The sequence below is a fragment of the Rousettus aegyptiacus genome, unplaced genomic scaffold (assembly GCF_014176215.1).
Source record: "Rousettus aegyptiacus isolate mRouAeg1 unplaced genomic scaffold, mRouAeg1.p scaffold_m13_p_3, whole genome shotgun sequence".
Taxonomy (NCBI): Eukaryota; Metazoa; Chordata; class Mammalia; order Chiroptera; family Pteropodidae; genus Rousettus; species Rousettus aegyptiacus.
In genome coordinates, this window is record NW_023416306.1 from 126,564,884 (window position 1) to 126,586,508 (window position 21,625).

Below are 21,625 nucleotides of genomic sequence, written 5' to 3' on the forward strand. Positions count from 1 at the left end.
AGGCAGAGCAGGGGTGGTGGAGGGGTGCCTGGGCAAACGCGCCCCCAGGGGCCCGTGACGGCGCGAGGGGACGCAGCAGGAGGGGGTGGGGGTGGCACGGCCCGGCCGAGATAGGGAGTCACGGCGCCCCACTATCCCACCTTGGGCCATCCCAGCTTGGGCCGCAAGTCCGGCGGCCACTCGGGCGCGTCGCCCCCACTCCACCGGCCCCCTGCCCCTCCTCCCAGGGGGCGGGTGGGGGGCGTGGCCGGGCTGGCCCGGCCTCCTGGCGGCGCCGCGGCCCCTGCACTAGTCCGGCTCTGCGGGCTGCGGCGGTAGCGGGACCCGGAGGCGGCGGTGGAGGGTAAGTTAGCCCGGTGCTGGAGCGGGGCTGGGTGTGTGCGGGGACCCGGAGCGCCGAGATGTGGCCAAGGGCAGCGGGGCCCCTCAGCTTAGCCCGCGCACCCGCCCTCGGAGCACCTGGCAGCGCCCGCGTCAGGCTCGCGGGTCCTCCCGCTGGAAGGTGCGCTCCTGGTGCCCGCCCGCCGCGCCCTGCCGGGAAGACGCCGGGAACATATGGTGGGGATTGCGGGGGGCCCTGCTGCGGGGCCGGGGGCGGGAGGAGGGTCTCCAGGACTTCCCTGTAGTGAAGAGGGATTGGCAGCCTTCGCACCCCTACCTCGACCCTCGCGCTCGAGTGACAGCTAGGAGGGAACCACGGTTCCTTCGGGACCCAAACGGAGCACCTCAGTCTCTGTCCTACCCTGTTTTACTTAATTTCTCAGCGTGCTCGTCTACTCTAGATCATCCCTTGAAAAGAAAGGGCTTGTGGCCGCTCATCTCTCCCTGGCCTTCGGGGTGCAGGCAGGTAGTCCCTGAACGCCCCCGCCTCACTTAGAGCATGTATCCTAGCTTTCCAAGGGACTTTTCCAAGTTGCATCACTGTTTGGCCTCTAGACAGGTGCTTGGATGTCATGTCAGAGTTAGTTACACAGGATTTTAAAAAACTTTGTATGTTTACTATGTGTGTACCCCCTCACCCCAGGGATGCAGCGTCTTCCCAGCGCTACTCACAACACGGTGTTCAGACACGTTGGGAATTGTCTTGAGGGATTGGCTCTCAAACTTGGCTGTTCATTTACAGAATTTTTAAAAGTACTGATGCCTAGGCCCACCGCTAGAGAGCCTGATTCAGCTGGGCTGGGGTGCAGCCTGAGCAATGGAATTTAAAAAGCCAGGTGATTCTGATGTGCCGCCACATTTGAAAACCTCTGCTTTGGAGTTTGCTCCCACAGCCACTTTTTGGACTCCTAGAGAAGATCAGCCCTAATACAGAGCTCATCACAGCCACTCTTTTAAATTTTTTTTTGGAAAAAGTTTCCTTCGTTGCTCACTGAAAGCACAATCCTGATCAGGCACTCTTGACTGCCTTCTGTAATCCCCCTCCCAGCTCCTGGTGGTTGGAGCTTTCCAGCCTGCGACTGCGGAGGGTGCTTTTTTCCTGGCGTTCCTTTTGTTTCTACCTCTCTGTTTACAGTAAATATTGCCGGGGCACTTTCTGCCAAGGAGGTGGGAGTTTAGGAATTGAAGTCATGAAGTCAAGGTTATCATACAGGGTTGTCCTATTGAGAGAAATAGTGATAGTTTGACTTGTCCTATTTGGAAAGGATTTCAAGAGAAAAGGAAGAAAAATACTTTAGGAATCCAGCAGCTTTTGGACACCCCCTGCCAAAAAATAATTTTGCACAACCGTGGGGAATTTTCCTTCATAAAAGCAAGCTAACAAGATCCTTAAGGTTTTGTGGTTGATACTATGTTAATACCTGTGCATTTGTTGGGTATGCTTCTTCCTGATGTGTGAGGGAGGCCAGCAGGTATAACGGTGCATATTTCTTATTGATAGAATAATATAGGAGTTAGGGAGTTAGTGCCTTACAGTAGCATGGCACATTTGAGGTAAGACTTTAGCCACTTGTCAAATGATCTTAAAAATGATAGAGGAAGTCTATGGCCATGCTACCCTGAACAAGCTGGATTCTGTCTGACCTCGGAAGTTAAGCAGAGTCAGGCCTGGTTAGTACTTGGATGGGAGACCACCTAGGAAGACCAGGTGCTGTAGGCATAAAAAATAAAAAAAAAATAAGGGATTGTTAAGATGACAAGGTCCTTGCAATCTGTGAGGTCAACCAAGAGTTGCCTCGCCTAAAAAATAAAAAAAAAAAGTTTAAAAATGATAGAGGAATAAGACTAAGGAAAAATCGAATACATATTTGATCATATGTATCTTATTAAGAAAGTGTGTTTGCAGTGCCCATGTTGTGGCAAGTCTCCTGGGATCTCGGTTAATTTACTTTGTACCTAAGCATGATGTTTGTATTACATTCTCACCTGGACGTTGCTACCTGGCCACAAACCAGTGGACTTGGTTTTTTTGGGTGCTTGCTTCTGTATTGCATTTTTTATTAGTAGTGGAGTGACATACTTTTAAGAGAATGCCCTCTAGAAGTAGAGGAACATTTGTGTTCATTTCTAGCTCTGAACATGAGTCAAAAGAACATTTATTTTGAAAAATAAAAAGTTGTGGAATTTTTACCCAGTTGGTTTTTCTCTTTTTCCCACCTTCCACTACCATGCCCTGCTCCTGTTGCTGTATTCAATTGCTGGAAGTGGGGTCACCCTAGGAGCCCTCTTAATTGTATTGGCTTGAGAATGGAGGTTATGTGGAGTGCATGGTCTCACAGGGTGGCCCCAGAGCCAAATCCTCAACCTTTGGGGAATATACCATATGGAAAGTGTTTTCCGACTGTTGGTTTTTTTGTTTGTTTGATTTTTTTTTTTTTTTGGACTAGGCCAACAGAATGAAGCCATGTTACTAAATGGTTTGTTAATTTACTAATCTTGTGTGTATTTTATGGGAAAATGTTCACTTGAGAATGTTATTGAACTCATGGTTTCTGAAAATTTCCACCTGAACAGCAAAAGTCACTCTGTGAATATAATAGTACATTTTGGAAAGAAAGGAAGGAAGGAAGGAAAAATGTATGTAAATAGGAACCTAAAAAAGATTTATTGGAACATTTCTCACTTTGCGGTAGCAGCTCTAATGTTCTAAAGTGATTAGAAGAACATGAAGAAAAATAAGAATAGTTTGTGAGTGGCTTCTTTATTTAGAGAAAGGGTGATCTTTGATTTGTTTTAAGAATAGATTGCCCTATTGGCTTCCTTTTTTTCTTCCTTCCCCCTTCAAGTGGGGACAGTTAATTTCCTTGTGCCAATGGGGTAAGGGGTGGTTAAAGAAATTTAATGGCCTCCTTAACTCCCTTTCACCCTGAATCCCATTTATTTAAGAGATGCTATTGACCTTTTTAAAAAACACAACTGACCTTGTGCTTTTCCTTTCTTTTCCTCCTCTGATCCTGGCACTAAAGGGCAGCGAAGTGGCTGAGAGGTTGGCATCACAGGAGAACACAAAGTTCAAGGGGAATTGAAAATTAGGTTATTTTCCCTGAATGACCAAGCGCTTACTTCATTCTGTCACGTGACATTGCTGTCCTCAAGAAACAAGTTATGACATGAAAACCCTGAAAATGGGGGAAAAAAGGATTGGCTGGAAATAGCAGCAAGGCCGACTGGCTTTCACATAGGGGAAGCTTCTTGGAGTCGTCAGGCAAATGCCCCAGCTCAGCCTCCCTGCGCCTTCCTCCTCACGCCCTGCCCTTCGTCCTCCAAACCACTGTCCTTGGGAGGGAGAGTGCCTCATCTCAAATTCACACCACGTTCTCGTTTGTTTTTGTTGTTTCATTTCTTTACTCACTCATTTAGCAAATTCTTATAAAGGCCCCACTCCTGGCAAAGCTCTGTATGCCTCACTGAGTTCTTGATTAACAGGGTTCAGTCTGTGACTTAAGGAGCTTACAGCCTGTGGAAGTATAAACCGTGGGTTATGGCAAGTTGGGAACTCTTAGAATTATGATGGGCACAGAGAACTGTGTGTGTTCGGGGGTGGGGGTGGGGTGAGGGAGGTCAGGTGTCACTTGGATAGATACCTACTCAATTCATGGGCACAAGAAAAGCTTTACTCCAGTTTAAATTAGAATTTCTTTTATTAGGTTCCTGCACCATGTTTTAAATGACCGATTTGAGATACTTCTCTGCCAGAGGAGAGGGAAGCACAGATCATACAGAGATGTGGGGAGCGAAGAAAGGCCAGATTTAGTCAGGTACATATTGCTCAAGGAGTATGTACTTAACCAAGTTGTGCAAGGGTGTCAGCTGGGGCTGGGAAGCTGGTGGAGAATGTGGCTGGACCATGTTTGGCATGCTGGTAACTGGCAAAATAAACTGAGTAGGGGCTACCTCTGCACCAGAGCTGGGAGGAGAGCACGAAGTGCCACATTAAAGCAGCAGCTCTTGTACTTTTAGTGCAGGTGGTTTGGTCTGTGTCTATGACTCCAGTGTGAGGACATTCGTTCTTTATAATACGGTTGTCATTTTGGCTCAGGTTTCCTTGGACGGACTAAAAGCTGGACTTTATACTGTACTTCCCTTGGGAAGGTGGTTTCCAAATACCTGACCTACAGGGCTAATAACCCCAGGGTTGTAAGAGTAGTTCCCATATGTTTATCGATCTCCTTTCAAGTGCCAGGTATTGTGCTCAGCACTTCTACTTTATTCTCTGAATCCGCATGTTCCTGAGAGGCAGGTGGCAGTGGCTTCACTTTATAGATGAGGAAACCGAAGCCCAAAGAGGAGCTGGATCTTGTGGCAGCTCACAGTGCTCAGAAGTGGCAGAGCTGAGGGCTGACGAGCGTTTGGGTCTGTTTGAATACAAAGCTGAGTTCTTTCCACTGTTCCTTGCTCCTCGTAAGCCGAGCTGATTAAGAAATTGAATTTTCAGTGCCTTGTTTTTCTTACATCACAATCTTTTAGGTCTGGATTGACTTACTGTTTTCATCTGCTAGACGATGTGTAATATTAAACTGAAGATCACTGCGGGCTTGTCATCCCAAGGGAAATTTTATGAAATCTTACTTTTTTTTTTTTTTTTTTTAACAGTGTAGATTGGGCTGTTCAGAAAGGCTCTGAATACATTCCAAATCTTAGATTAGAGAGACATTATCTCCACATTTCTTCAAGCTCAGCAAACTTCTGAATTTCTGTAGATAATTGGTTGCTGGGTGAGTGATTAACAACAAAATTCAATGTTGAACATTGTGGAGCAAAATGAAGCAGTGCACGTTCAATTCCTATTTATGTGGTACTTGCAACAAAAACAAAACTTTGCTGCATAGTAATTACCTCGAGCTCTTAAAATTACAGGTAGGAAGGGCTTAGAGGCAGAATGGAGCTATAATTAGTAACGATGAGTTTAAGACAGGGTTACTGAGTATGTGTTCATTACTGCAGTGGGTTCTGGCTCAGTACTTCAACCGGAGGAGGGTCAGCTCTCAGGAACATTTCCAGGGGACTCTGGAGGGTCGTCATGGAATTAAAAGTGTTTGGAATTAGAGCACAGGGTGTTTGTCATGAACGTGGACTATTTCTGCTGGCCACTTTGTTTATAGGGTGAAGTTTATTCCCAGTCACCCAATCACAGTGATCTCTGGTTGCCTTAGGTAGAGTCCATAATGGTTCAGGCTGTTGCTTTGTAGTCTTTTTTTTTTTTTTTTAGGTCTATAAAGGCCCTTTATTATTAATAATCGTTTACTGTTGCTTATCTTTTTGCTAGAGAATTGAAGCAAAATGAGCAAGATTTTCTAGTTTTGGCTTCAATGATCCCCTTGGTTTTTCCTCTGACTTCCCCTGGCTTTCTCTTCTTGTATTTTATTGCATTTGAAACAGGCACTCTGTTTTCCCTTGAAAATTTATAGTCCGTTCAGGGAAGAGGACCTGCCGTGACCATGACTCCTCCCTTGGATCCTGTGATCCTGTGATAGCAATGGTGATAGTCCCATTTTCTAGGTGAGGATCTGGTAAGGTTTGGAGTTAGTACTACGTGGGAGTTTGGAGATTCCAGCTCAGTTTCAGACTCTGAATAGTTGCCTTCTTTTGATTTTATTACAAAGGAAAAAGAAATGGCCCTGTTTTCAAAGTCATAAAGAAGTTCTAGTATATCCTATGAACTAATCTATATCTTTGAGCTTCATGGTAGCTATACTGATAACTTTTTTTAAAAAAAGATCTGCTTCACTATTTTTGCCTATGCGATTTTCTTATTAGAAACAGTGACTTACTCAGAATTACAGCTGAAAAGTTGTTTAGCCTCTCTCCTTGCCCTAATCAAATATCAAAAACCTGGAAAGTTTACTGAGAGTGGTGATTACTGTGAAAGCTTTAGGAGTTGGAGAGGAACTGATAGAGAAAGAATGAAGAGAGAGATAAGAGAGAATAGTTTGCAAAGGGACTGCAGGGCGGAGTTTACCAAAACTTAAGATTTCTTTTACTTGTGAGTTTCAGGGCGGGCTTGAGCACTTTGTTCCAGACATAGCCTGACCCGCTCAGCCCTAATTGTCTCTGCTGCCCTGGGCCACTTGTTAGCTTTTTTTCTTCTTTTTTATTTTTATTTTTAGGTGGGGGGTGTAGGGTGGGAGAGGGGAAGTAGGGGAGTTGGGAGGTAAGTTTAGAGCTACTGGTTATCTGGTTCTTCACACTGGTCTGCTCAGGGCACGAGCACCTGGCACCACAGTTCTAGGTCCCTGCAATGAGGCCAGCTTCCTGGGTGTGAAGCAGCTGGGTGGGGAAGAGAGAGAGAAAGACACTTGAAAATGCTCCTAGAGCATTTACCTCCAGCCCTGTCCGAGAGCTTTTAACGTAGCAACTCTGTGGGATAGGTACTGTCATAAACCCATTTTACGGGTGAGGGAAACAAAGCCGTGAGAAACAGGGTAACTTATCAAGTTGTGCAGCTACCCAGTGGTGGGATCCAGGGTTCAAACCTGTCTGGCCCTGAGCTGTGCTATTAACAATTTAGATGGCCTCAACAGAGCTCTGGTTGGTGCACCCGCTATTTGTTCACTTCCTCAATTCACCCGCTCATTCATTTCTTCAACAAATTATTGACTGCTTGTCTGTGCCTTTATCTCAGCAATTAGAACATCATTAGTGCCCTGTGTCTCACGTTTGAACTCCCACAAACCTATAAATCTGTAAAGAGGATGGATCTCTCCACTGACCTTGTATTCCTGTCTAGCAGAAAATAGGTGCTCAATAAAGTTTTAGGAAAGGACAGAAACCAGCCACTTTTGAGACTTGATATTTTTGTATTTCATATATCTGTCTCTCTCTGGCAGCCATAGTGATTTCTAAACAAAAACAGATGAGCACTAAGAAGGGTGAGAGTGTTGGGGGAATGTTTCACAAAAATAATTAGAGAATTCTTGATAAATGCGTATTTTAAAAAATGTATTTCAAGTTCTCATGGCCAGCGATCTTTTGTGTGTGTTTGTGTTTAAAGCATTTATCATTCAAAGGGCATGCATACCCCCCAAATTGCAGATTATTTTGTGAGTTAAGGAGGCCTTTCAGACTTCAGGCGCTATTGGGACTGTTGTTGCTAGCAGACTGTGTTTTCTTAGGAGTTGAGGACGAAACATCTATAGGGTTGAAACCCACCATCCATTTTCCTAGGCCAAGGCATGATTTGACATAAAAGTACATGAGTTGGTAGAAAATAGTAGTTCTCTCCCTTGTGTTCTCATTCCTTCTTCACACCGGGGAGAGGGGTAAGAGATTGGGGTCTCACCAACTTGGATTGGGCCCCACTGGGGGACATTTGGCAATATCCGGAGACATTCTCGGTCGTCATAACTGAGAGTGGTGGTGGCCAGTGCCATTTGTCAGTAGAGACCAGGGTGCTGCTCTATGCCTAACAGCGGTGCCCAACCTTTTTGGCACCAGAGGCTAATGCTCCTATGAACATTTAATACCTGATGATCTGAGATGGAGCTGAGGCAGTGATGCCAGTGCTGAGGAGCGGCTGCAAATACAGATGAAGCTTCGCTCACTTGTCTGCCTCTCATCTCCTGCTGTGCAGCCCTGTTTCTAATAGGCTATAGACCGGTACTGGACCATGGCCCGGGGTTTTGGGACCTCTGCCTTACAGTGCACAGGACAGCCCCCACAACAAAGAATTATCCAGCTGAGATGTCAACAGTGCTGAGTGTGAGAGCCCTAGCAAGGTGGAACCTCTAACAGCAATGGTCGTTTTTAATATCTCCCCTCTAAGGGAGCTAGCTGTTGGCTAGCGACTAAGAGCCCTGCTTTCTTAAGTAGGGAGGAGAGAATGGAATTTAACCTTTTATTTATGCTTCTGGATTACCCTACAGGTGCTCCTCAAGTGGAAGAGAATTACTTTCCTCTCCCTTAAGTGCTCCTTCACTTCATTTGCAATTGCTCAAATCTTTTTATATATAAAGAATACATATAAATAACTTATACGCTACAGAAATCGCTTAACGTCTCAGGGAAGTTAAGCCTGGCTCTTAACAAACACAGCAGAGTGAGACCCTGGAGTAGAAGCCGGGTGCTAGCACCCACCTGTGGCCCATTACAGACCGTGTGGGGCTTCTTTTCTAGATAAAAAGACAGGTAATCGCATCACCCTCCTACCTTATCACATTGTTCCAGGACTAAATACAAAAAAAGCTGCACACGTGAAGATAGTGCTGCCCATGTGAAGTTATAGTGTGATTCCTAAAGCCTGCCTTTTGAACATGTTTTTTCAGAGAGGACTATTCATGAGTGTCCACTCAATACATGCCACTCAACAAGGATTAGTGCTCAATAGCCAAAGGATATCTGGCTTGCGGGCAAAATGGTAAACTAGGCCCAGGAAACGTAGCTGCCGCAGCGAGCGTGGTTTGGAGGCAGTGCAGCCCGTGGTCGAGATCATGAGTGTGGGTGCAAACGACCTGGTCACCCTCCTTCCTGTCATCCTTTGGCTTCTCCTTTCTTTGTGTGTGACCCTGGGCAAGCTCCTCAACCTCGTTGCACCTTGGTTTTCTCACCTGTAAAATGAGGCTAATGGTAACACTACCCACCTGACAACAGGTGTGGGGAGGGAGAAGTGACATGTCCTTGAGAAGTGCGTGGTGCACGTAGGAAGCTTAGCTTAATCAAGGAGTTGTTAGTAAAATATTATTTATTATTTTGGTCAATAGCGTGTATATTTTTACTCAGTTGAGGAAGGCATTGCTCCTGGGTTAGGAGCTGGAAAAAGGAATTTTCTAGGGTTCCTGGTATTATTTCTTATTTTATTGTGGTTAAAATACGCAAAACATAAAATTGACCAATTTAACCAATGTGAAGTATGCAGTTTGGTGGCGTACCTTCACAGCCGCATGGAGCCATCACCCCAAGGAAGCCCTGTAGCCATTAAACAGTCGCTTCTCATTCTTCCTTCCCTCCAGGCGCCGACGACCACTGGTCTACTTTCGGTCAGTGGCATTGGCTGTTCTGGATATTTTCTATAAAATGGAATCTTACAACATACGGCCTTGTGTGTCTGGCTTCTTTCACTTAGTGTCATGTTTTCCAGGTTCGTATATGTATCGTAGTAAGTATCAGCATTTCATTCCTTTTTACCTGGTGTCTTTGTAGAGCAACCCTAAGCCTTTTTCATCAGGCCTGTTCTCCCATGTTATGTCTTTCTTCATTTATTTGGGTCCTTTTTGGCCAGCCTTATTTTTTCCACTTCTCCCATCCAGTGATCCTAATGACCCTTGAAATGAATATTGGAATGAAGCTCTCACGCCAGGTTCTTGGTACTGCCTTGCAGTAGGTCTTATTAAGTGTTTTGTTTCTGCTGAAGAATTAGCAGCAGGAGCACACAGAGCAGCCTGGAGTTGTGCTTCATATCCCCAGGACAGCGTGGCAGGTTTTAAAAACAAGTGTCTGGAAAACACCCACCAGGTCCCTTTTATTTCTCAGTTTAAAAGCTTTCCACAATGAGAAGTGGCCCTCAATTAAGTCGTTTAATAAAAACCTCCCTCTGTTTTAAAGCATTCTTGGGAAGTGTTTACATTTAATGCCACTGCGGGCTTCTAAATGAAGAGCTGTGGAGTGAGTGATCCTTAACCTGTGACTTTAATAATATCCTTTGCTTTAGATTTCCAGGTGGAGGCCTGGGCCAGATTTGCAGCTTGTCATTGACCCAGACAATCTTGACTTTATCCTGCCCCTCCTCCAGCCACTACAGGTAGAAGATTTAGAGAGGCATAGAGATGTAAAACTAGCTCTTTGGAGAGAGTCTAGACTGAAAGGGGGTGATGTGCTCCCTCCTAGCACCTCCCCCTTTTCAGACTTTAGTAACGAGGTAGGGGGAGGGGAGTTCAATAAGAAATGGCTAAAGCATTTCAGGGAGCAGCTTAGGGCTTCTGAGATTCTGAGTCCTGCCGGTGGGTGAGGCTTGAGGTTTCAGCCAGGCTTCAGAGCTTTACGGCTGAGGAGGCTCTACTTTTTGCTCTGATTTTGGAGAGGCAAGTAGACCCCACCAAGAGGAAGCAGGATGTTGGCAGCTCTGTGGGGCTGACGGAAGTCCTTTAGAAGAAACTTCATGAATTATCATAGAGGAGTGTCCAGGGAAAAGCCATGTCTTGAAATAAAAGATGCTGTAGAATGGTCTGCCCTCTGTGCTTCCCTGGGGATCCTCATTGCATGGCCAAGGACAGGAAGGTGGGAAAGGAAACCCAGAATCACTGGCTGGGTTGGGATTGACAGAGAGGCTTCAGGGCCTGGCTGTTACCAGGTCCAAATCCTGGCTCCCTGAAGAGGCAGCAGTTGGCTAATTAGCACACTCATCTTGTATTATATGAGTTAATGTTGTCTGAAGTGCTTAGAACAAAGTTTTCATAGGAAGGTGTATATGTATGTGTTATTATTCTGACACTTCACTTTTGCAGGTTCCCAGCTAGAATCATTAGAAATGCTCCTTGTTTTCAGAGCTAATCCACTTCTACACCCAGCTGGCTTGGAAGAGGGTGATATCACTGGACTCTTAAAAAAAAAACATGACATGCAGATGGAGAAATCATGCTTGATGAATCTATTAATGTTCTCTGAGGGTGAAAATAAATGTGGGAAGGAGAGCAAACCAGTGGATATAGTTTATTTAGACTTTCAAAAGGCCTTTGAAAAAACTTCATGCCAAAGGTTCTTAAATGTATGAGCCTCCCACAACTCTGTGTGGAGGTAAGCGTAAGAAGGAATATGGCCAAAACCTGTCTTCTGAATTACCTTTAAAAGTTCTTACTGTCTTTAAAAAAAATCTAGTGCCTATCTTTTAAGTAAATAGTACATTTATAGAAGGAAGTAGATTTCACCATCAATAAATATAAGAATCAGCTCACTTAAATGCGTAGATACTGAATTTCGTCCCTTCTGTGATTTGACTGAGGACAGTGAATGAATGAAATAAATTCAGAAGCTTTGTCAACACAGAACCCTTTCCCTCAGTAGGATTTAGAAGGCTTGGAGTTTTGCTGGATTTAAAAACACACACATACAGGAGTTAGTTGCCTTTGTATTTTTCATTATGCTTAGCTCCCTGTGGTCCTAGGATAGTGCTTCATGTGAGGGAGTGCTCTGTATGTGTTTAAACAGTGAATTAAGATCTTAAAATGAGCATAAATTTTTTTTATTGCATGTCTATTACGTGCCAGGCAAACTTAACATTATATTTGCTCTTACGATGGATGGTTGTATTAGTTTTTGCTGCATAATATTGCTGGGTAACAAACAGTCCCAGATCTCAGTGCCTCATAACCACAAATATTTATGTTCCCACTTACTTGTCTGTTGTTTGGGTATGATTTTCTTGACCTAGGCTGGCCTTAGCCGGCCCAGGCTGGACTGTAGTCTTCCATTTGGCCTCAAGTCTCTTCCCTATGAGCTTATTCTGAGGCCTCGGCTGAAGGGGCTGCAGTTACCTAGGGCATGCTTGTTTTGTGGCAGATCGCAGCATAAGAGGGCAAATGGAAATGCACGATGCCTCTTAAGGCTTTGACTCATAAATGCTACACTGACATTCCTTCGGCCAACACAAGTCACATGGCCAAGCCCAATATCAGAGGAGTGAGGAAGTATACTTTGGCTATTGTAGTGAGAGATCCTACAAAGTCACATGGCAAGGAAGGTGGATGTATAACCACATTACAGGGGAGTGAGGCACTCGCCTATATGAGAACAGTGCTTTAATCCACCACAGTTGCAGAGAATGAGTGAGAGGGAAGAGGGATATGCGGGCCAAACCAGTCCTTTGGGAGCTTGCTAAACCTAGAACAGCTGGGTGAAGAAGAATACATGTTTTACTCAGGTACCAGCCTAGGCTCTGCTAGGACAATAAACTAGCCTGGCACGCTCTGACTCTTGGCTGGCTGAATGTCGCTGTGTATTTATTCACTGCAATAGTGGTTCTAGGGGTTCCGTTCATCTGTGGGAAGAGCAGAGTGATGGGCTGGGTTTTCTTCTGGTCTGCAAGCATAAGCTGACATGCTGCCCACTGTGGAGGCAAGAGAGTGACAGGTAGAGAGAACAAATAGGACAAAGAAGGCCAAAGTATCCAGGGAGGCCAGGGGCTTGGCTTTACTCTTTGCATGGTTACCTCTTGGCATGGGTCTATGAGAAGTCAGCCTGAATCCCACCTTTAATAGTCAGTGATAGTGTATCATCAGGGTGATCGTGCATTTTGTCATTTATATAAGGAGCCTGGGCCTCCATTTCCATCGTCCTCCTATTACATCTGAAGAAACAGGCTTCGGGAGGTTAGGTGACTTCTCTTCAGTCACCTGCCCATTGTATAAGTGGCAGATCCAAACTAAGTCATCCAGTTGCCATTCTAGGGCTTGTCCTTCCACACCCAGGCAGAGTTGTGACTGCCATATCCCAGCCCTGTGATGATGGCGCTTTCTTTCCTGAAGGAGCCAAGTGAGCCTTGTACCTTGGGGCGATGGTTCAGGAGAAGTAGAGTGAAATGTTGGCCAAGGGTAAGTAGCCTTTGTATTGCCTTTTTTGCATTGTGCCTACCCCGCCCTTTTTTTTAGTGAAGAGCTGCTGTACTCTCCAAGGAAGAAAAGGGTCTGGCCATTAAGTGATGATGCACTGAGAATAGATGGGGCCTCAAACACTCTGCGGCCGAAGGTGCGAGGAGACAAACACTCTCACACGTGCCGTGGATGTGATTCTAAATCCAGTGGACTTCTTTTGGAAGAGCAGTTTGGCAGTGGGAGATATTTCACCTACAAGAAAACAAAACAATTAAGAAAGTGCTTTAAATAGTAAGAACATTTATTATCTCATGGAAACCAGAAGTCCCAAGTTTGGGTAGTTTTGAGGTTAATGGAAAACCAGGTACATTTCCTCTTTCCTCTTCGCCAGACTCAGTGTTTGACAGTAGTCCTCAAGCTTGTCTCCTCATGGTCTCTACGTGGCTGTAGCTGTTCCTGCCTGTACCCTCATTCACAGTGATGTTCAGTGGCAGAAAAGAGGAAAGCAGAGAAATCTTTGCTAGGATTACCCCATAGAACTTTCACGTCCTTTTGACAAAAATGGGTCTGATGCTTTCTAAACCAATGACTGGCCTGGGAAGAAAAGGCTTCCATAGCTTATTTAAATCAGCCTTAGGCCTAGATGGGGGCCCAGCCTTCCCTGAAGCACATGGTCACTGGGGTAGAGGGGAAAACACTGGAGTTTTGCTGGCCAGGGATGGGAGGAGTGGGCAGTTGCTGTGGGTAGGTAGCCACTGATGTTGGCCGTAGCATCATCTCTCACAATTAAGAATGGCAATATATAGATATACTCTAACTCAGCTGTTCCACAGTTAGGAATTTATCTTACAAATATAAGTGCACACATAGCACATATACAAAGGTGTTTATTACGTCATTATAATAGCAAAACACTGGAAATAACCTAAATATCTCTTAACGGGGGTCTGGTTAAGTAAATTAAGGTATAAGCACATTATGGGATTGGACAAATCTGTAAGTACCAATAAAGGAAAATGTAAAAAAAATTTTTCGAATAAAGTGTAAATCAGAATATATTCTGAGATCCCATTTATGTTTTTAAAAATAGTCTTAATTCTTGATTATAAAAACATTTCTGGAAGATATCCCAAGAAATACGGTTATTTCTGGGCTGTGAGAATTGGTGGTATAGTTGGGAGAGAATTTTTTTCACTTTGTGCTCTTTCTGACTGTTTGAATTTTATAACAATCCTGGCATGTATTACCTTTATGATAAAAGAAAAAATGGTAGGTATTTTCTTAGTGTCTACAGGGGCTTAAGGAAGAGAAACTGGGACCCTTTGTGAACATTGTCAAAAATGGTGGTGTGGTGGGGAGGAAGTGCCATTTGGCTGTGTGCGATCAGAGTGAAGGGAATTTGTGGAAAGAAAAGGTTCGGAAATGAAATAAGGACATTTTTTTTAATCTCCATTTACTGGTACAGCGTCTTCCACATAGCAAGCAGAGTTGCATCTTAAGAATGAATGAATATTTCAGTAAAGACTCAAAGCAACTTTTTGAAGTGCCAAAACGCAACCAAGCAGTTCAAGTCAGCAAGAAAGTAGATTTCGTTGGAAATTTATTTTGTAAATAAAATATGGCTGCCATTTCCTACTTTTTCCTTGAGCTCCCAGGGTTTAATTCGTTGCCAAGAATCAGTTTAGAATGCAACTTTCTATTCATCTTCCATCTCATACTGAAGGGCACTGTGCCACATTCTGGATAATAAAGCTGAACATTTTTACAAGTAAGGGTAAAAGCAAAGACAGGAACGATCTTCGTATGTTAGCTGTGTTTATAGATGTGGCTTAAATGAAAAGGTATCTAGAAGTCTTAAACTCTGTTAAAGATAGAATGTGCAGTTATTATTACTATTATTATTATTTAGCAAAATAAGGTTCTTTGATCCCTGGACTAATTAGAAAGTTGCTGTTAATGATTAGTCACTCTGATAACAGAGAAAAACCACAGATAATAGTGAGTAGGGATTTTCGATTTGACTTTAGGCCAGTGTTGGTAGAAAAATGTGGATGGGCCTGTTGGTGAAATGAGAGAATTAATATGTAGTAATATTTTCAAGTATAATTCTCTTTCACAAAGAGAAACGAAGGCATATGGGTATTTAAAAGCCCTTTTTCTAAGAGAGGGTAGGGGGTAGGGGAAGTAGGGTGCTATCCTTACGTTGTGCTGAATTTCTTCATAATTCCCTTGCTTGAGGGTTCTCTCTGATTTTGATTCTTGTAAATCAGAGAAAGAATGTTGTAACTGACATTTCCGTTGAGTTGCTTTAAACTTTTATACCCTTGGGTTTTAGCATTTAGTCCTTCTGTAATGGCTACCGGATGCCCACTCTATTCAGACAATGATGATATCGTCGAGCTATGGTAAGATCATTTCCTTTGGAACAAAACAAAAACCTTTTTTGTGCTCACAATTGCAGGAAAATGTAAAATTTTAGTGGGGCTTCTTTGCTGCAGGTTGAAAAGAGCCCGTGTTTGAACACCATCGACGCTGTGGCTCAGCTGTGCTGTGGAAAGGTTCCAGCGTACTTTCGAAATACAAAAAGCGAGTATATTTGGAGAAGGGTAATTTTTCACATCTTTGTTGGAATCATTTTGGGATCAAGAAAACCTGGGATCGTTGGTATATTATGTTCTAGAGTGCTTTAAATTATGTGAGAGAGAGAGAGGGAGGGAGGGAGGAAGGGAGGGAAGAAGACAGGGAGGGAGGGAAGGGAGACAGAGAGGGGAAGAAGGACGAGGAGAAGGGAGGGAGGGAGAGTCAGTGTGTGTGCATGTGTATACTTATAAAACCAAATATTCATGCTCATTTGACATAATTTTAGTACACATCCTCCTCTGGACTTTAGACTGTCCTAGATCTGCAAAATATGTGATTAATATAATTTTAGACAAATTCTGCATCTACATCACAAAAATAATAAAAATTAATAATCGTAATACTAATAAAGAACTCAGTAGTGCTTGACACTGTTTTAAGCACTTAATATCTAGTAACACATTTAGTCCTTATTATCCCAATTTACAGTTGAGGAAACTGAGGCATAGAGATTTTAAGTAACTCGATACAGCTAGTAAGCTCTGCGTCTAGGTTCAAAGCCAGACAGTCTGTCTTTCCTAAGTTGAAAGCAATTAAAATTCGATTGAAGCAAAAATTTGTGAGACATGAGTCATTTCTAAATCTACAGGTTAATCTTGGAAATTGGAGACTATTCTCCAGTGTTTCTAATGTGTCATTTAACTAAAATGGTCTTATATAATCTAAATCCTTTGCTTCATGACCAACATTTTACATTACTTTGTACAGCAAGCATATATTTAAAAAATTGCTTAAGTTGTAAATCTGAAATACATTAAGGACAGTAAATTTAGCTAGTCAACATGAAAAACTTGTAACAGAGAGTTTCTTGTCTCCTCTCTTTTCTTAGGGAAGAAAGATGAGCTCTTTCAGTTCCCACATGACTCCTCAGTTTAAAATGAATTATTCCACCAGAATAAAATATTCTTTTCTGCAGAAAAAGCAGCTACCGCTTTCAGAAGTTAAAGTCATTTTTCTCTTCAGAAGTCTGTGATTAATCCCGAGGCATGACTCCTGCCAGTTTCGTCTCTTTGAAACCTCAGCAGCAACAAAAGTAGTGATTCACCCTTCTTGAACTAAGTGCTGTGGCTGGTGTCCTACAGATGACTTCTGAATGCCCAGGTCACAGCCTGTGCGTCTGGCCTTGAGTAATAGATAAGAACAGGAACTGGGAGAGATGGTGTCGCATAGTGATTAAGAGCTGAAAGTTCAGAGCAGTGCCTGGCACCTAGGAAGACCTCAGGAGACGCTTGTCCCTGCTACTGTTGTGCTTCTGCTTGGTGCGCGGCACTGCGTTAAACGCTACATGCAGCGCCTAATTGAATTCTCATCACATTCCCATCCAGTAGGTGATGTTTTTGTTTTTATCTCCATTTACAGATGTAGAAATAGAAGCTTAGAAAGGTTAAGAAATTTACCTAAGTCCATACAGCTAGTAAGTAGAACTCTGATACAAACCCAGTTTTTTTTTTTTTTTTTAAAGTAGAAATGTACAGAATCTTTCAGAAGCTGTCTTGTGTTTCCTCCCAGTCATATTCCTCAGCAAAGATAACCACCATCCTGTTTCTATCACTACATGCAAATTTTGACTGTTCTTGAACATCATAAAAATGGAATCGTTTTTCTGTAGTGTATACTCTTTTGTGTCTGGCTTTTTTTCGTTTAACGTGTCTGCAATTTATCCATGGATTTGCATGAAGCAGTAACTTGCTCTTTCTCATTACTAAATATATTGCCACATTTCTCATTGTATATTTTATTGTATAAGTATATACCTCGATAATTGATTTATTTCCTGAGTTGTTTTGTAGCATTCGGCTGTTATTAATAGTTTTACATTCTCATATATGTATGTAGGTTCTTTGAGTATATAGCTAGGAGCAGAATTGCTGGGTTTTCATACATGTGGAGCTATGGTCGATACTGTGAAACAGTTTTCCAAAGTAGTTGTACCAGTTTACACTCTCACCTATCAGTGTGTGAATTTCAGTGAATCTGTGTCAACCTTTGGTAGTGTGTGTCATCTTCATTTTAGTCATTTTGGTAAGTGTGTAGTGGAACTGTATTGTACCAAACTTGGTGACTCAATAGATGCTTATTATAAAACTTTTGGAAAATATAGGAAAGTATAAGGTGAAAATTAAAAAACTTTTCAGTATACGATCAAGATACACAGTCATGTGCTGCATAATGATATTTCAGTCAATATTGGACTGCATGTACAGTGGTGGCCCTATAAGATTATAATGGAGCTGAAAAATTTCTGTCACTTAGTGACATCATAGCCATGGTCATATCCTAGTCTAATGCATTACTCACGTGTTTGTGGTGGTGCAGGTATAAACAAACCTAACTGCACTGCCAGTCATATAAAAGCACAGCACATGCAATTATGTACAGTACATAATACTTGATAATAACTATGTTACTGTTTATGTATTTAGTATACTTAAAGGGTATACTTTAGAGTGTGCTCTTTCTACTTATAAAAAAAAGCTTTCTGTAAAATGGCATTCTGTGTTATGTGGGCAGCAGCCTCATACCTCTCGTGTTTACTGCATCTCTTGATTGCATCATGTCTCTTGTGTTTTATTTAATCTTGTGTTGTTTTGTACACTAATATGCTTGTGGCCTAGGAAAAATAGACTATTCCATGTATCCTAGGTGTGTGGAAGGCTGTACCATTTGGGTTCGTGTGAGTGCACTCTGCGATGTCTGTACAATGACAAAATCACCTACTGATGCATTTCTCAGAACGTATGTCCATTGTTAACTGGCGCGTGACTGTATAACTGTTAATATTTGGGTGTATTTTCTCTTTTTTTCCCCATAGTATATATGTATGTATATATATGCTGCATGAAAAATTGGAGTTATTTTGTGCAAGAGAGATACTGTTAATGGGTGTATTTTGCGTGCCCATATAATGGCATAGGAAAGCCATGAAGGGAATGCTCAGGAATAGTCTTCGAGATATTATAAGTGTGCGCCATAGTTCTATTTTCCTATTATATTTGGAGGAAGAAGGAAAGCGGGGGAGGGACACTGGCATTTGCTGTGTGCCCGCCGTGTCCCGGGGCTGCAGTGCTGGGAGGTGCTGAACTGTTCCCGAGTAGACTTGAGTGCAGTGTGAAAGTGTAAACCCACATGGCCTCATATAACGCACGGCACGTTTGAAAAATGAGTCTATTTCGTACCCGGTAACTGAGCGTGTTGGAAAACCAGGCTCACATTTTAGTGTAAATTGAGCTTAATTAAACTGGTAGGTTGTTTGCCTCCTTGGGAAAGTACACATACCTCTATTGTTTTAACCCACTTGAACATTAACATACAGGGAACAAACAGCACTTTGAATGGAGAATACTTCATTATCTGTCTGGGTATTTTAAACAATTGTCTTGTTTCCTTCAAATGCATTCAGTTCAACTGCTTGTTGTTGTTCAACTTTGAATCTAATCTCAAAATCCAAAGTATACTCTGTATTTGAATAATTTGCACTATTGGCTGAAATCCTCATGACAATCAGGAGAGATCTCTTAGTTTTCTCCTAAGAGCAGAACCTATGGAATCTTTATATTCAGGATTGCTGACCTAGAGTAAAGTTCCTGTGAGTATAATTAATTTTGAGTGCGTGTGGGAATTACTTTTAAGAATAACGAATATTTAATCTAATGGCTTTAGAAAAATAAACATTAGAATTCACAAAACTTTATTCAGTAAATGCAAACTAAAATAATAGCTTAATTGTATGATATGTTGGCAATTAGATATTTCATATTAGTTCATTTTCCTGATTTTGGAAGTTTATTTCTTCAAGAGGTAAGACCAAATATTTAGCTTTTAAATTGAGATTTCAATAGGGACACATTTCCTAGACACTGAATAAAATTTACCTTTTTCATTCTTGTTGATCTCATGTATCGTGGAGATACCTTTTAAGTGCCAAAGCTTGTCTCATTCCTATATGAAATAGCTGTGGAAGTTGCTGTGCTTCTAATTCTCAGGACTGCTCCTTGTGGCTCTCCTGTCAGCTTCTGTAGCTGACACCTTGTTTGCTTCCACCGCAGCCGATGCTTCTATGTACTACTTCTACTTGGCTTTGGGTTAGGGATTGTAATGTCCAACTGTGTAGGGGTGGACGTAAGGAGAAAAGGAAGAAGGAAGCTGATGTTGAATTATTATGTGTTGGATGCTGGGTGAGAGACAGCCTGTTGCCTAGAAGGAAGCCGTGGGCTTTTCAGCATCACCATTTCACATGCTCAATGGCCATTTCAGCTTCCATTTATTTTTTTTTCTCAGTATGATAACTCATTGTAATAAAAATTAAAGCATTACAAAAACGTGTGATTTAAATTGAAAGCACCATATTTTATCACCCCAGTCATAACTACTCCTTAAGAATTCTGTAAACATTTTTTTTTAGATTTTTATGTAACTTTATACATATGAGTAACTTTATAGGATTGAGGCTACTCTATAGATTATTTTGATACTTTAAAAAACAGTGTATCTTGACATTTTCCATGGCTGTGTATATAAATCTTATTTTTTAATAGCTTCATGGTATTCTGTGATATGGTTGTAGCATGATTTAGCTAACCTATTAATGGACATTGAAGTTATTATAAACACTTTTTTTTTTTTTAATGCCTATATCACTTGGTATTCCTCGATGGTCTCCCATCCAAATACTCACCTGGCCTGATCCTGCTTAGCTTCTGAGATCAGACGAGATCAGGCACATTCAGGGTGGCATGGCCGTAGACATAAACACCTTGTATATAAGTATTTATGCACTAAGAAGTGTATTTGTATAATTCTGTTTGGGGTTAATTACTAGAACTGAAATTGCTAGATTAGATGGTATGTGTATTTAAAATTGGATATCGTCTGCCATAAATGTACCAATTTTACTTTTGTTCTCACACATGTATCAAAAGCCATTTCTCTATATTTCCTTGTCTTTTCAAAGCACAAACTGAGAGTCAGAAGCGACAGATGAGGCATTTTTGAGTTTCAGTTTTCAGGTGAAAGAGAGACCTTTATTTCCAGGGTGTGAGAAGCAAGAAAGAGGAGAAATGGATTCATCTTTGTTAAGAGGAGAGGTGGACGGGGCTCAGAGAAGGAGGGGGGGTGGCGGGACAAATAGAAGAAAGAAGACACCAGGGAAGATGCTAGTCTTCTACCAGAAGCAATCTCTCCTGTGTCCTGTGGTCTCAGCAAGGGTCACGTCTGGCCTGGCCCAAGGGTTTTCCTTAAATCTTTGTCCTTCTTTGGACCATTTCAGGATAATTCTTGGGGAACTTGAACACTCCTTGTTTTCAAGAAGACATCAGTCACTGTTCTTAATTTTTAGCAATAGTAACTAACCCTGGTAGATCTAAGCAGAGAGAGTATACTGTGAGGATATTGTAAGGCTCACAGAATTGTTGGGAAAGTGGGAACCAGGCTGTGGAAGTGGGCGGGGACCGAGGGAAGTGAGGTGGGTAGGACCACAGCCTGGTTCCGCCATAGGCACACTCTTATTAGGACAGTCCTCTGGGGCCAGGCTGCACTTGGGACTCAGTCCCACTCCCTAGCTGCTGGGGAGGTGGGTAGAGATGAGAATTGGGCATTTTCATTCCTACCAGATGATGGCGGACCCTGCCTTACTTTGAGACTCCTATGTATGGTGGGGGATTCCCCAGCACAGGAAGGAATTCTGTTCAGATGCTGACTGAAATATGGATCATCTCTAGCCTCCCTCCTTAGGTCGAGATCTCAGAAAGTGAATATAGATGTAGATATATAGATACAGGTCCATGCACACTTATATTTTAAAATCACTCCTTAAGCTCCCCACTTTAGGTGGCATTACAGCACCAAGATGCACACTTTTTTGAAGGTGTTGGGTCTAATTGCTGGGGTTAGGATTCCGTGGACAGCTGTACCATGTATTCTGGTGGCCAGATAAGGGTAATTTAGGAGGTTGGATCTAGCCTGGAAACTAAGACCGTTTAGCAGGAAGACTTGGGTAGAATGGTTGGATAGTCTGATTATCTGTGTTT

At 42.6% G+C, this 21,625-nt stretch overlaps 1 protein-coding gene and 2 pseudogenes across 1 annotated transcript in view; 2 read left to right on the top strand and 1 right to left on the bottom strand.

The window, feature by feature from the left end:
• The first annotated feature begins 248 nt into the window (after positions 1 to 248).
• CGNL1 (cingulin like 1) overlaps positions 249 to 21,625 on the top strand; it is a 142,226-nt gene continuing 120,849 nt past the window's right edge. Inside the window, exon 1 of the mRNA XM_016160444.2 lies at positions 249 to 343. The gene's annotated coding sequence lies outside the window, so the exon portion shown is untranslated. The remainder of the gene's footprint in view (positions 344 to 21,625) is intronic.
• LOC118601334 lies at positions 1,983 to 2,101 on the top strand (annotated as a pseudogene).
• Positions 20,226 to 20,344, bottom strand: LOC118600736 (annotated as a pseudogene).